The 15,910-nt window shown below is 36.0% G+C and overlaps 1 pseudogene; it reads right to left on the reverse strand.

Annotated features, from left to right (window-relative positions):
• Window positions 1-13,311: 13,311 nt before the first annotated feature.
• On the reverse strand, window positions 13,312-14,022 carry LOC143399444 (S100P-binding protein pseudogene; annotated as a pseudogene).
• Between the last annotated feature and the right edge of the window lie 1,888 nt (window positions 14,023-15,910).

Genomic DNA, 15,910 nt, shown 5'->3' on the forward strand with positions numbered 1-15,910 from the left:
CCAACAGATGTTCTAGCTCTTCCTGAAGATTTAGTGTAAATGTGCTTACTACAGGTGATGATATTATTCACTATAAAGTTTTCTTGATTCCTAAAATTTCTCAACTCTATCTCCTAAGTAGACCCATGGATTTAGAACTATTTTTCTTCAATTCTGGATCATAACCATATGGTTATAAGCCATTATTCCTGTTAAGTAAAAGAAAAAAAATAAGTAGTATGGTATTAAACTCAGAAGGAGGTTGGAGTTTGAGAAGCTTAAGCATCTAATGCTATTAACTTAAATTTATATTTGTCAATTATCATTGATAATTTTTATTGTTCAGTCTTTATTTGTCTGATAACTTCATACTTTTCTGAACCAAACTTGTTAGATTTAGATCCTTCAGTAAGAATATATTTAGCTTGGGTTTGGCCCAGAACCACTTCTGCCCATTGGCAGACACCTGCTGGAGTTCAGACTGGTCCCAGATGTGCCCCACAAACCTGTGCAAGAGCCAGGGTTCAGGTTAGGCCCAGGTCCATTTAGCCACTGGCAGAGCCCTACTGGAGCTCAGGCCCAGCCAAGACATTCCTTGCTGACCAGCATGGGAGCCAGAGCACAGGGTAAGCTTGGGCCAGCCCCTCCAGCCCTTCCAGCCCCCACTACCACTTGGGAGCCCAGGTCTAAAACCATTTCCATCTTGACACACTGCAGTCATCCCCATAGCCATCCCTATGCAGCAGCCTCTTCCTTGAAACAACAGACAGGACCTAGGATCAGCTGCATCTTGGAGCAGGCATCCCAAAGCCAGTGTAAGGCCCACCCTTTCTATTCTTTCTTTTTTTTTTTTTAAGAGAGGGGGGGGGAATTTTTTAATATTTATTTTTCAGTTTTCAGTGGACACAACATCTTTATTTTATTTTTTTATGTGGTGCTGAGGATCGAACCCAGCGCCCCGCATATGCCAAGTGAGCACGATACCGCTTGAGCCACATCCCCAGCCCAAGGCCCACCCTTTCAGCCCCATCTCTGAAAGAAGTTGCATCCATCTTGAGGCACCTCCACTGCTATCTCACGTTACCTCCTGCTATTGCTGCCACCACATATAGTTGTTGTAGCATCCATCCTGGGACACCGAGAGGGTCTGGAAGCCCACCACCAAGGTGAGATACAGATAATATGCACAGATACTACAAGATTGTAGGGTAGAAACTGTAATACCTCAGATCCACACTGCAAGTAAGGAAATCACATAGACAACATGAAAAAACAAGGGAGGAAAGTGCCCCCCCAAACCAGGATACTACAAGAACATAACCCGTGGACAGCACAGTTGATGAAATGTCAGAAAAGGAGTTCATAATGTTCATATTTAAAATGATCTGTGAATTAAAGAATGCCCTAAATGAGTAAATACAGGCAAAAGAGAGCAAATACAAACAACCATTGATGACACCAATAAACAGATAAGGGAGAAAATACAGGCATCCATTGATCACATGAAAAAAAGAGATAAGAGAGCAAATACATGCAGCAAAAGACTACTTCAAGAAAGAGATAGAGATTCTGAGAAAAAAACAAACAGTTATCTTATGTTAGATAAAGGTACAAAAACCATACATTGGAGAAATGAAATGAAGGAAAAAATAAACCAAATAAAAAACTCAATAGAAAGCATCACCAACAGACTTGATCACTTGGAAGACAGAATGATAGATAATAAAGACAAAAGATACAATCTGGAAAATAAAGTTGACCACATAGTGAAGATGGTAAGGAACATGCAAGAATTATGGGACAGCATCAAAAGACCAAATATAAGAGTTATTGGGATAGAGGAAGGCACAGAGCTTGAAACCAAAGGAATGCCCAATCTCTTCAATGAGATAATAGCAGAAAATTTCCCAAACATGAAGAATGAATAGGAAAACCAAATACAAGAGGCTTATAGGACACCAAATGTAGAAAATTACAACAAATACACACCAAGGCACATTTTAATGAAAATGCCTAGCATATAGAATAAGGATAGAATCTTAAAGAATGCAAGAGAGAGGAATCAGATCACATATAAGTGGAAAACAATTGATATCTCAGCAGATTTTTCAACCCAGACCCTCAAAGCCAGGAGATCCTGGAACAACATATACCAAGCTCTGAAACAAAAAGGAATGCTAACCAAGAATCTTATATCTAACAAAACTAAGCTTTAGATTTGAGGATGAACTACAGAACATCTTCGGCAAAATATTCCATGAAGAGGAATTAAAAAACAACAGTGAAAGAGAGGTATTACACTAAAGGAAAAACTAATCAAAGGAGAAACCAAATCAAGTTAAATACCAAAAATAAACAAAAATGCCTGGGAATACAAATAATTTCTCAATAATAACAGTGAATGTCAATGGCCTAAACTCACCAATCAAAAGACATAGACTGGCAGATTGGATTACAAAAAAAAAAAAAAAAAAAAAAGACCCAACAATATGCTGCCTCCAAGGGACTCATCTCATAGGATAAGACATCCACAGACTGAAGGTGGAAAGGTTGGGAAAAATCATACCACTCACATGGACTGTAGAAGCAAGCAGGGGTTTCCATACTCATATCAAATTAAGTAGACTTCAAGCCAAAGTTAATCAAAGGGATAAAGAAGGACATTTCATACTGCTTAAGGGAACCATTCATCAACAAGACATAACAATAATAAATATATAAAATATATATGCCCCAAACAATGAAGCATCTATGTTTATCAAACAAACTCTTCTCAAGTTAAAGAGTCAAATAGACCACAACGTAATTATTCTGGGTGACTTTAATACAGCTCTTTTGCAACTGGATAGATTTTTTAAATAAAAACTGGATAAAGAAACCATATAACTCAATAATACAATCAATAACTTGGACTTAACTGACATATATAGAATATTTCATCCTTCATCGAGCAAATACACTTTCTTCTAGCAGCATATGAATTCTTCTCTAAAATAGATAATTTATTATGCCACAAAGCAACTCTTAGCAAATATAAAAAAGTAGAGATACTACCATGAATTCTATCAGATCACAATGGATCATATAATTTGCCCAAATTGAATCAAGATGATATACACAATTTAAACAGATCAATTTCAAGGGATAAAATCGATGACACCATCACAAATCTACCAACTAAGAAAAGACCAGGACCAGAGGAATACACAGCCAAGTTCTACAAGACCTTCAAAGAGGAACTAATATCAATACTCATCTATTTATATCAGGAAATAGAAAAAGAGGGAGCACTTCCAAACTCATTCCATGAGGCCAATATCACCCTGATTCCAAAACTAGGCAAAGACACATCAAAGAAAGAAAACTTCATACCAATATCTCTAATGAACATGGATGCAAAAATTCTCAATAAAATTCTGGCAAATTGAATACAAAAATATACTCAAAAGATAGTACACTATGATTAAGTGGGGTTTCATCCGAGGGATGCAAGGTTGGTTCAACATATGGAAATCAATAAATTTATGATCATCTCAATAGATGCAAAAAAGTCTTTTGACAAAATACAGCATCCCTTCATGTTCAAAACACTAGAAAAACTAGAGGTAACAAGAACATATCTAAACATTATAAAAGCTACCTATGCTAAGCCCTAGGCCAACATTAGAAACTTCTAGAACTAGTAAATGAATATGGCAAAGTAACAGGATACAAAGTCAACACCCATAAATCAAAGACATTTTTGTACATTAGTGACAAATCCTCTGAAAGAGAAAGTAGGAAACTATCCCATTTATAATAGCCTCAAAAAAAAAAAAAACCCTTGGGGATCAACTTAATGAAAGATGTGAAATACCTCTACAGTTAAAGCTACAGATTGCTAAAGAAAGAAATTAAAGAAGACCTTAGAAGATGGAAAGATCTGCCTTGTTCCTGGATAGGCAGAACTAATATTGTCAAAATGACCATACTGCCAAAAGCATTATACTGATTTAATGCAATTCTAATCAAAATCCCAATGACATTCCACATAGAAATAGAAAAAGCAGTCATGAAATTCATCTGGAAAAATAAGAGACCCAGAATAGCTAAAGCAATCCTTAGCAAGAAGAGGGAAGCAGGTGGCATCACTATACCAGACCTTAAACTATACTACAGAGCAATAGTAGCAAAAAAGGGCATGGTATTGGCACCAAAATAGACTGGTAGACCAATGGTATGGAATAGAGGACATAGAGACTAACCCACATAATTACAGTTATCTTATGTTAGACAAAGGTGCCAAAAACATACATTGGAGAAAAGATAGCCCCTTCAACAAATGGTGCTCGGAAAATGGGAAATCCATATGCAACAAAATGAAATTAAGCCCCTATCTTTCACCATGCACAAAACTCAACTCAAAGTGGGTCAAGGACCTAGAAATTAAACCAGAGACAATATGTCTATTAGAAGAAAAGGCCCAAATCTTCATCATGTCGGATTAGGACCCAACTTCTTTAATAAGACTCCTATAGCACACGAATTAATATCAAGAATCAATAAATTGGATGGATTCAACCTAAAATGCTTATTCTCAGCAAAATAAACAATCAGCGAGGTGAATAGAGAACCTACAGCTTAGGAGCATATTTTTACCACTTGCACATCAGATAGAGTACCTATCTCTAGGGTATATAAAGAACTCAAAAAGCTAAACTCCAAAAGTCAAATAATCCAATCAATAAATGTGCTAAGGAACTGAACAGTCACTTCTCAGAAGTGATATACAATCAATCAACGAATATATTAAAAATGTTCAACATCTCTAGCAATTAGAGAAATGCAAATTAAAACTACTCTAAGATTTCATCTCACTTCAGTCAGAATGGCAGCTATTAAGAACAAAAACAACAGTAAGTGTTGGCAAGGATGTGGGGAAAAAGCACACTCTTACATTGCTAGTGAGACTGCAAAATGGTGCATCCATTATGGAAACCAGTATGGGGAGTCCTTGGAAAACTGGGAATGAAACCACCTTTTGACCCAGCTATCCCTCTCCTTGGTCTATACCCAAAGGGTTTAAAAACAGCATACAATGGGGACACAGCCACATCGATGTTTATAGCAATACAATTCACGATAGCTAAACTATGAAACCAACCTAGATGTGTGTGTGTGTGTATATACACACACACACACACACACACACACAGAGAATGGATTATTACTCAGCAATAAAAGAGAATAAAATCATAGCATTTGAATGTAAATAGATGGTGTTGGAGACTATAATACTAAGTGAAGTTAGCCAATCCCAAAAAAACCAAATGCCAAATGTTTTCTCTGATTTAAGGATCAGATTTACAAGTTGGTGGTGGGGGCTCATGGGAGCATTAGATGAACTCTAAATAGGGCCAAGGGGAAAAGAGGAGGGAGCATGAGGATAGGAAAGATGATGGCATGAGATGGTCATCATTACCCTCAGTACATGTATGAAGACATGAATGGTGTGACTCTACTTTGAGTACAACCAGAGATATAAATAATTGTGCTTTATGTGTGTAATATGAATTGTAATGCATTATGCTGTCATATATAATAAATTAAGATTTAAAAAATAAAAAGGTAATAATGGGAAAAAAGAATACATCTGCCATGATTTTCTTCACATTAAGGGAAAAATTTAAGGTAATTTGCACACAGCACTAACCAAAGAAGTGTTTTGATCCAGGAATTTTAAATAATTGTCCTTTTGGTAAATTATTGGTCAATAAGCATCATATCATTCTGTTTTTTTAAAATATTTTTAATGGACTTACATTGATGTCAGAAAAATGTTGAACTGTGGAGCAGAATGTGCTCGGCTCTTTCCCAGATTTCCAGCCTGCATGTGACTTTCCAGACTGATTTTTTTTTTCTGTTTCCATTTTATCCTTCGTGGTCCAGCCACTCTCAGTGTGCTGTTCCTCAACCCTTTCACAGCATTTCATGCTTCTGCAGCTGTGCCCATCACTTGCCTCTGCCTACAGTGCCCTCCCTGCTTGTGTGTATTTTTTGAGTCCCTGTATTGTATCAGTTCTGTGGGAAACATTTGCTTCACATATTTAGACAGAATTTGTTTCTTCCTCCCTTGTGCCCTCAAGTTCTTGACCCCAAAATCTTGTTCTTTATATTAATATTATATTTATTACAAATTACAATACCTGTATATTCATATACCTTTAATTAGATTAGTAAGGAATGAAATTGGAGTCTTTGTTTAATTCATTTTTCACCTTCAGTGCCTTTGACCTTAGCACATAGTACAGGATTAATTATTCTCAAATATTTTTATGTGAAAATATGCAAATACATAGAAAATATATAGCACATAAATCCTTCACCTACATTCAGTAACTTTATATCTGCTTAAACTATATTATTAACTATAATGATATGCTCTGTTAAGGTCTGTAAACAAGTCAGGATGGCACCTGGTATTTTGCCAGAGGAATGTTAGAGTCTGTAAACAAGTCTGCATGGTGCCTAACAAAATGCCAGAGGGAGTGATTTATGAAGTAACAAAAGCGAGCCATTAAATGTGGAGATTCCTTATTGGTTGACTGCTGTATCTATTTTATGCTAATTAGATAAGCTATATAAAATGTATAAATACCACTCCTGTCCTATAATAAACGGCTCCTACTCCTGCTGTATCAAGGTACACAAGTCATTCGTCACCCCCCAGTTATTTTGCGCAGCCAGCCGGGCTGCGGAAATGCTCCCTCGTATATTTTATCATATGTAGATGGATACAATATATACTGCAAATTTATACACAGATATAACACATGAAGCATATGAAACATAGAGTGATATATATATATATATATATATAGATATAGATATTATATATATCTAGATATATATTTTTGAATAGATATTGTATATATCTAGATATATATTTTTGATTGGATGCATTAACAAAGTGTTGCAAATATCACATCAAATACCCATAAATACTTCAATAAGTGTTTATTAAAAGACTTTTTCCCCACAAATCACAGTAACAAAATTATACCAAACAAAATTAACACAGTTTCCCAATATTAACTAACACATGGTTCATAGTTAACATTTTTCCAAAATGACTTTGATTTTTTTTAATACCAACTTATCACTAAATTTTTGATCAAATAAATGAATCTGGAAACCCAATATTGGCACAGCTTGAGTGTTTTTTTAAGGAGTATGAAATGCATATTTGATATTTGAAGTTCTGTTTTCTAAAATGTCAGATTAAAGATGATAGTTATGGAAGTTGGCATGAGGCATGTAGGATTTAGATTATAATTGAAAGAACTTAATTAAAGCAAAGCAATACAGCTACTCACTGCAGCAGAGGAGGAACCTTTGAAAGCAGCCCTATTAGGAGAGAATGGCATGAATCAATCTTGGTAGTTATGAAGATGTTTGCTGCTATTTTGAAGACATGAGGGCACTGGAAGGTCACTACTTATACACATTATCCAGCTAAGCCATTCTTGTTTAATGCTGTACTGTAAAATTTCCAGGTTGTATATAAATTGTGGCAGCACATGCAAACTCTCAGGTCATTTTCTATCATTTGCTCACCTAAAATTGCTTACTGCAGTTCACATTCTAGATCATTGCCATCCGCTGATGACTGGAGAAAAATTGCTAAGCTATCTACGCATAAAGTGCTGGGTAGCTTTTAAGAGAAGCTTCGGGTTTGTTCCCTGAATTTCCCATTCCAGCCCCTCCATAGCCTTTGCTATCATCAGCAGATGCTCTTTGCGATTCTTCCTTTGTTATTTTTCCTACTGCTCTGATTCAAGGTGGAAATTGCCATCACATGGTAGCCCTGCTAGAGGAAAGTACCTCATTAGCAATGTTTTCCTCACTCAGATAGAATGAAAGGAAATCAGAACAATAGTATGAAAGATCTGTAGTGCATCTGCATGATTTAAATACTAAAACAGCTCAATGTAGAACCATAAACCTTGGGGTAAAGACTTTGGGACAATCACCATTTCCTCATTTATAAAATGGAAATAAAACCCTTGTATCTCAGTATCTCCCTGAATGATTACAAGGAAGAAGTCAGATGAGGCTATGTGTAAGTGTAGTCAACTACAAACATCTTCTAATATATGTCACTCTAAACAGCGTCATCAATTTTATTTTGGAAGCCCTTTAAACAGGTGATGATACTTCTTCATGCCATTTCCTGAATCATGGGCTGTGAGTATTCTGAAGCAGCAGAAAAGAGTTTTGTTTTATTTTTTTAGCTCTGGGGAGTATTGTACTCAAAGCAAATCCATCTATTTCAAATCAAAGCACAGACTTGAAACCTTTGGGATAGAGGGATTATAGCACTAGTTTTATTTTTAGTCTGTTTGTCCAAACCTCTAGTGAGAGGACCCCACAGGGAGCATTTTCATTCTGCTTTTACAGAATGAAGACCCTTTTATTCATTCCTCAATGAGGATGGGCTACTCATTGCTTTCAGTCTAGGAACAGCCTGGGTTTCAGGAGGAAAGCATTACATAACATTCTTAACCTCAAATACGAATAAAACCCAATCGTACTGATTCAACACATTTGAATCAGCTGCCTATGTGAAGACAGGGTAGTGCTGTGGGAGGCTTTTAAGGTAGATTAAAAAAAAAAAAATAAGAGGATAAAATATAGGCCCCTCCTCAAAGATAGGAAGGGTTAGATAAACTAATAGATGTAAAATATGAAGTATTGTTAAGAACTGTATATCTAAAGGGGGATTGAAACCAATTCCTGTCAAAGAGATATTTCTATAATTTCTGTTTACTATGTTGAAAATCCTTTTCAACTAGTCCAATGTCGAGTCTCTTGAAGGATCATGCTATGTGGAGAACATCTGATTCTTTGCTCCTTCACTGAACACACTAATGATTTGTGCTAGTTGGAGAGAGAGAGAAAGTAGAGGCATATGGAAGAGTGAATTTAGAGCAAGATTGACTCCTTGGAATGGGAGCAGCTGGGAGGGAAGTGGTAATTGGTGTAGGCAGCGATATTTATTGAGTGCCACTTTATGCCAGACACTGAGCTGCCTCGTCTGAGTAGGGGAAGAAACAAATTCCTGTTTACATAGTACCGTATTTCCAGCACTTCATTTCGATAAAGTACATAGTTGGCAGTATTATTTAGATTTATGAGGAGCACAGAGACTTACAGAGGTAAGAGAACCTGACTGACACGTCACAGCGAAAATTTGCACAGATTATTTTTGAATCAAGTCTCTTGGATTCCAGAACTTCTATCATTCTTCTTGCCAGGCACCTGAAGACAATTGTAATATAGTGGAGGACCTGGGCTTCCAGAGGCTAGAGAAGCCTACCAGCTAGAAAGTCCAGAGCTAAAGTTCAGAAAACTCTACTAAAGCAAACAAACAGAATTAATGGCCCCTGGAATCAGAACTGTGTACGTATAAACTATATTTGGAATGGTCTAGTTTTTGTGGTAGATGGAACAGAAATCTAAATGTTGACATACAAGGTCAAGATTAATCATAGGCATTAAAAGGCTAAAATATGAAAACCATTTAAGCTCGAGGTGTTTTATAAGCTCAGGGCTATGGCAAATGCCTTCCCCGGGGTCCTTGCATCAGCCTCACGCTGCAGTGGGAGTCAGAGACCCTTCTTGGGAGCCTTGAGTTTGTTACTGTCACCACATCTACGTTCTATTCTGTTCAGTGAAATAAATAGGTTAACCTAGACCAGTGTTTTTTTTTTTTTTTTTTTAAGTTGCCTATTGTAAATCAATTACTTGACCAAATGAAGTAGAAAATAGAAAAGTGCATTTCTCTGAAAGCAAACTTTCATTTTAATGTCTTATTTGTATGGTATTTTGTTGAGATGTCACTCAACATGTATTTCTAACTGAGGGGGACAAGCAAATAATTTTAAAACTCTGCTTCATGTCTTCGTCAAAATTGCTGCTGGCTTCTTGTTTTATCTTCTAAAAATCCACGACTTCCCTTTCAGACCCTGTTTTCCTTATGCCTTTTATGCTATTGGCTGCCTTGTTAACATGGCTTTTTCTTTAACATCACCATCCTGCCCTGCTTTCATCTCTGAATTCCCCACTTTCCTGCCTCCTTCCTGCACTCTTCTTGCCCCTACCTCTGGAGCAGCCTGTGAACACAAAACTTTGTTCTTAGTTGTCTTCCACTGAAACACTGTTGAAAAGAAACTCACAGTGAAAAACTGAATTATTAACTATTTTCCTCTCTCTTATCTGCTAGCCCACAGCCTCCAAACTTCTCTCTCCTCTCAGATGTGTCAAAGTCTCCACAAAGTTAAATTTCAACTGAAATATATTTTTCTTCCTTTGCAGTTTCAATTTGAAAGTTGTAACTTACAGACGCTGTTTTTTTTTTTTTTTTTTAACTGATAAGACTTACTTAAGTGGCTCTTTGTTTTGCAAATATAAGGCAAATAGACACCTGGTGAGAAAGTATAAGTGACCTTACTATTTGCTTGCTTGCTTTTTTGTACTTGAAGCCTTAGCATTCTCAAAGTGTAGTCTCTGAACTAGTGCTGATTATCAGCATTACTTGGGTACTTGTTAGCATTGCAGATTCTGAGATCCCACCCAGATCAGAGTCTTTGGTGGTGCAGCCAAGCAAATAATTTTTTTTTTTTTATAATTCCTCCAGATATTTCTAATAAATAAATGTTCCTGGCACAAGGGCAGGGGTCCTGGTTTTAGATTCTTGGTATCCTGCGTGAAGAAATGAGAGAGATGAGAGTGGTTGGCAGGCAAGGCAGAGTTTTACTGAAAGCAAAAGAAAACACTCTTTGGGAGAGAGCAGAATGGCCAAGCTGTGAAGTAGCTCAGGCCGCATCCTACACAGTGGGGCTTGCTTTATTAAGCTGTACTAGTTCCCCACTTCTTCCTTTCCAGAGGATACCTTGTTTAAGATAATAATTTGCGAGTGTGTGTGTTGGCGGGTGGGGCAGGGAGAAGAAAACATTTTAAAACACATTAAACAGTTCTATGGTCAAATAACTTGAGAAACCAATGCTATATAGTAACATAGAATGCACGTTAAATATAAATATCAACTAATATGGGTTTCAGAAAAAGGAGAGTACATATTTACTGTAAGGAATAAGACCAGCTTCTTCAACTAATATTGTCATTTCACATAAAATGACTGAAATCATCAAAATTCATCTACTACTGGAGTCTTAGCATAGGGTTTAGAAGCCCACCTATTGTTGGACCTCTCTGGTGATAATTGGGGTCTTGGTGTTCCTTTTTTATTATTAATTTTTAAAATTTATATATGACAATAGAATGAATTACAATTCTTATTACACATATAGAGCACAATTTTTCATATCTCTGGTTGTATATATTGGCTGCACCAATTTGCAGCCCCACCAGCACTTGGTGTTCCTTGATTGTTAAGTTTTTGCATCTACACTGTATATTAAAATTATCTACTTAGTTTTGTTTCTTTCAGATATTATTGTTCTGTTATTTTATTTATCTCTCTGTTGGAAAAAATCTAACCTTTTTATTATTGTTTTAGGTTAAAGTAAAATAATATTGTCAGAAGAACATAGAATTATTCTTATTCTATTTATAATGTTTGTTATATTTAATCATTACACAGTATTGGAAAAGTCTCCAATTTAACTACGTCCTTGCTTTGGTTTCCTTAGTTCCCAGTGGTTGATAATATTTATAAAATTTCAAAAATTGTTACTATTTATTTAAAAGAGTTTCAATAAGCAAAATTAATTATATTATTATTATGACATCTATCTAAATTTATTGGAGGCTTGAATTACCAGTCTTTTCCCAAGTTCATTTCTAAAGTAGTTAGAACGTTTAAGATGGGTTACTCACATACAAAGACAGGGCTGATTAAACAACACAACCAGAGAGAGGCTACAGCAACTATGAACAACTTTCACAGAGTTAACAGCAGCAGCATGAATGCCAGACTGCAAAACTTCCTAAAATAGTCTAGAGCTGTCTGTAAAGAAAGAATAACAAATTACTAAGATGTCCATTAACACAGATATACAAAGTCTGTCAGCTTTGGTAAGAACACCAAGCCTTTTGATCAGGTAATGCTTTTGTGCACATGCTCAATCACAATACCATTAGACCCATTTGAGTAGTTACGTGAAGCTCTACATCCAGGCCTGACCAAAAGAGGAGATGGTAACATTCAGGGTCTAAAGGCACCTGTTAACCAATAATGGGAATGGGTACAATTCCAAAGTATCTCCCACAGAAAGGAGGCTCCTTGGCTAGTACCCATAAAGTCAGAATTCAGCAGATGAAACTAAAGACCAACTGATACCTTAATGACATTGGGCAGCTCTTCAATAAAGAGAGCAAAGAGGCTGTTTAAAAGAGACATATCCATGTCAAAACGATATACAAACACTGCCTTAAGAACCCTAGAGAGCAGAGTGGTCACTGGGGATGGAAAAAAAAAAAAAGAAAGAAAATCCTTGAAAGAGGACAGAAGACAGTCACAAGACCACAAGGTATTCAACAGAGGTTAGTCAGCAGTATTCTGTCAGAATTAAGATGTGTAAGATTTGTAAACACTATGTGTAAAATAAGTTTAACAGAATGAAAAGTCAAAAATAATAATAAAAATTGGGCTGGGGCTATAGCTCAGTGATAGATTGCTTGCCTAGCATATGCAAAGCCCTGGGTTCTATCTCCAACACCCAACATGGGAAGAAGAGTAGCTGATAGATTCAGAAAAGAAAGGATTTACATTTTCAATTCATCCTTCCAACAGGATTTTTCTCCTATTCTATCCTACTTAGAATGTCCTGGATTGCCAGCTTTAAAATACTGACAGGTATTCAGAGATTCAAATTTAAAAAGAGAGATTGTAAAAAGTGACATATACATTCATAAGTCATCAACAATAATTAACACTGGTATATAGCCTGGTAAAGAACCTGTTCCTTACAGTAGATTAAAAGATTGACTTCTTTTGGGTACCAGAAGTAGACTTCACTTCTGTACAGGTGGGTGTTTTATTCAGCCTGTGTATTTTAGCTTCATGTTGACTTTCAGGCGTCAGCCACCTTCAATTTAAATATTTAAAAAAATCACCTTAACACTGCTTAGACACAATACACAGATAGGCACACAAAATCAGGAGTGTCTACATAACAAAAAAAAATTTCAAGTCAGCAGTAGGTATTTCCAAAAGGTGACAAGTTCTTTAAATAAAAATCTTGTAAAAAATAAATTCAAAATACATGAAGCAAAAAACAGCAGAAAAAAATGTGACGCTGCTCTGATTAGGACTTTGCATAGGGACTTTCATTGCTGATGGGATGAGACAAATCGACTGTACAAGTCAGGAAGACGCTGCAACCCATGGTGGCTTGATTTGTTCCTGTCAACCCACTGATTCAGACTGTATCTTTGCAGAGGTTTCTGTCCCAATAGGGTGTAATTTCGCATGGTGAGATCCAAAGGATTCTGCCGATTCATCAAAGCATACAGCTCCTCCAAGGTACCTTGGTTAGAGTCCCCTGGATCTTCTATATGATCAAAGACACTCCTGAGTTAAATTTGCTCCTGCTGTTCTAGATCTGATTGGGAAACTGTCGAAACGTTAGTCCTGGTTTTGGTTTGTAGAACAGAAATGACCTTGCCTAGTCTTCTCTCAAGGACTTTCATTTCCGCAGAATCCTTGTCAAAAACATTTCTGTTTGATGAACTGGAAACTCATTTCACAACTTGATTTATGTGACCCACCATTTTTCCAGGATGACCCCATATTTGGAGTCTCTAAATGGTCTGAGATCTTTCTTCCAAAGAAAAGTGCTCATCTGATGGGTCATCATCCTTCAAAAGCTTATGAATGTCTTCCTCTGTGTAATTGAAATTGTCATCATTTTCTTTTCCATCAGACAGCTACAGCAAAGAATCATCCTCATCCAAGGAACCCCCCAAAAATGGGGCATTGTCTTTAGGCAACAAAGAGGTACCAGAAGACTGATCTGAGGGTACTAGTGAGCATGTCATATCTCAGAAAGCCGGGCCAAAGCCTGGGTGAACGACTGCGCCTCACTCTGCCACCTGAGCCATTTTATCGCCCCCCCCCCACCTCCTGTATTATTATTAAGGTGATATTTTTAATCTTTGTCAGACAAATAGAATAGACATGGTTAGTTCCCTAGACAGATTTTACAGGGCTACAGATTTTCTAGGAAATATGAAGGGCTGTGATATTCTAGGGAATCTCTTTATTAAAGGTTTTTTTTTTCTTTTCACTTCTATTTAATTTATACAACCACTCCTTTAAAAAACTACCTGCCAAGTGAATAGTGGATATTCACCACATTACTGTAGAAGTTGGTTAAACAACTTTTATTTTGGAGCATGGTTATCATTGTATGATTTAGCCATTTAAAATTTTATAATGCTTCAATATATTGTATGCTTTAAACATCTAATTATTTTGAACCCTAATACAATTTTGTTATTGGTTGGACAGGAATATTTATTTCTATGTATTAAAGGGGGAGGTGAATCATGCACTGGTAACTCACTTGCCAGTGTGAAAGTGAGGGCCATCTCCTTGGCACCTGGCCCCTATTTTTACTAGATAGTAGACCAGATAATGTGCTGCTTTTATTTATTTATTTTCATGAACATTTAGCATTAATGTTTAAGTAAATGGATTTTTTTTCCCAAGATGATGTTTAATTACTTTTTAGAAACTCAATTTGGGTATGGTGAGACCCTGGGATCGATCATTACTTCCAAACAAAACAAAACAAAACAAAAAAACAAAAAAAGAGAAACAAACAAAACAAAACAAAACAGAATTTGGTAAGAAATAATTTTTAGTTAAAATGATTTTAATTTAAAGCCTATTGAATATTAATTGATAGCAAAGTTGTTTTCCCAATGGATACATTTTTGCAGTTAATTCAAAAACTCAGCATACTAAAATTGTATTTATTTTCTAGCCTGCTTTTATTTAATCAGTTGTATGGTTCTCACTCTTAAAAAAATCTTGCTTCTTACTGTGAAAATTTCAGGACAATTATTTTTGAAATAAAATGAAAATAGACTGATTTCTTAAATCATGCATGAACAACAATCTCCTTATTTAATCCTACCTTCTTGTACTTGGGTCAGTGAGGTGATTGTAGCAATGTCCTTATCTAAAATTTCAAGATGTTTTTTGTTGCATGTAGAGATTCCAATCTGAAAGGAGCTTATTTATGTGTGGCTTCTGTTTGTTTTTTCAATTCTCATCTGTGCTTCATATTTAGCTCTTTACTCTCAGACTCCTTTCTTTCTCATCCGTTTCTTTTCATTTTATCCTTCATCTTTCTTAACTGTTTTCTGGTTGGTATCCATGTTCAGCTATTCAAAGCATGTTAGTCATTTTCTCTGAATCCTTCTCCTACTTATTTTTTAGACATTTTTTATGCTTGCCATTTTTCCAGTAATCATTTACGTCATTAGATCTTGTTAGACCTTGTGTGGTTAGCAATGAGGTTATATTAACAGGAAATACAGGAATTTATCTAGGGTTTTCAGCTCCTGCCTTCATGGCTATGATATCTGGATCTCATCAAAATACTTTTCTTTGTCATATACTTTAGGGAGTTCTCAGTCATCATTCTCACATTTATTTGTGCTTTATCACCTTGATTTTCATACTCAAGCTAAGTGGTGATGGCTGGACTTCTGGCCCACAGAAATGCTAAGAAGTCTACTACATGTCAGTTTCTCTAAGTAGCCCAAACTACTACAATTACACATTTATTTTCAATTGTTCACAAGACACGTTTATATATATTTCCATATATGGGTGTCTTGAAGCCATCTCACATGTACCTTATCTCAAATGAAAACATTTTCCATTCCTGAAAGTTTCGTCCCTTCATATTATATT

The sequence above is a fragment of the Callospermophilus lateralis genome, chromosome 5 (assembly GCF_048772815.1).
Source record: "Callospermophilus lateralis isolate mCalLat2 chromosome 5, mCalLat2.hap1, whole genome shotgun sequence".
NCBI lineage: Eukaryota > Metazoa > Chordata > Mammalia > Rodentia > Sciuridae > Callospermophilus > Callospermophilus lateralis.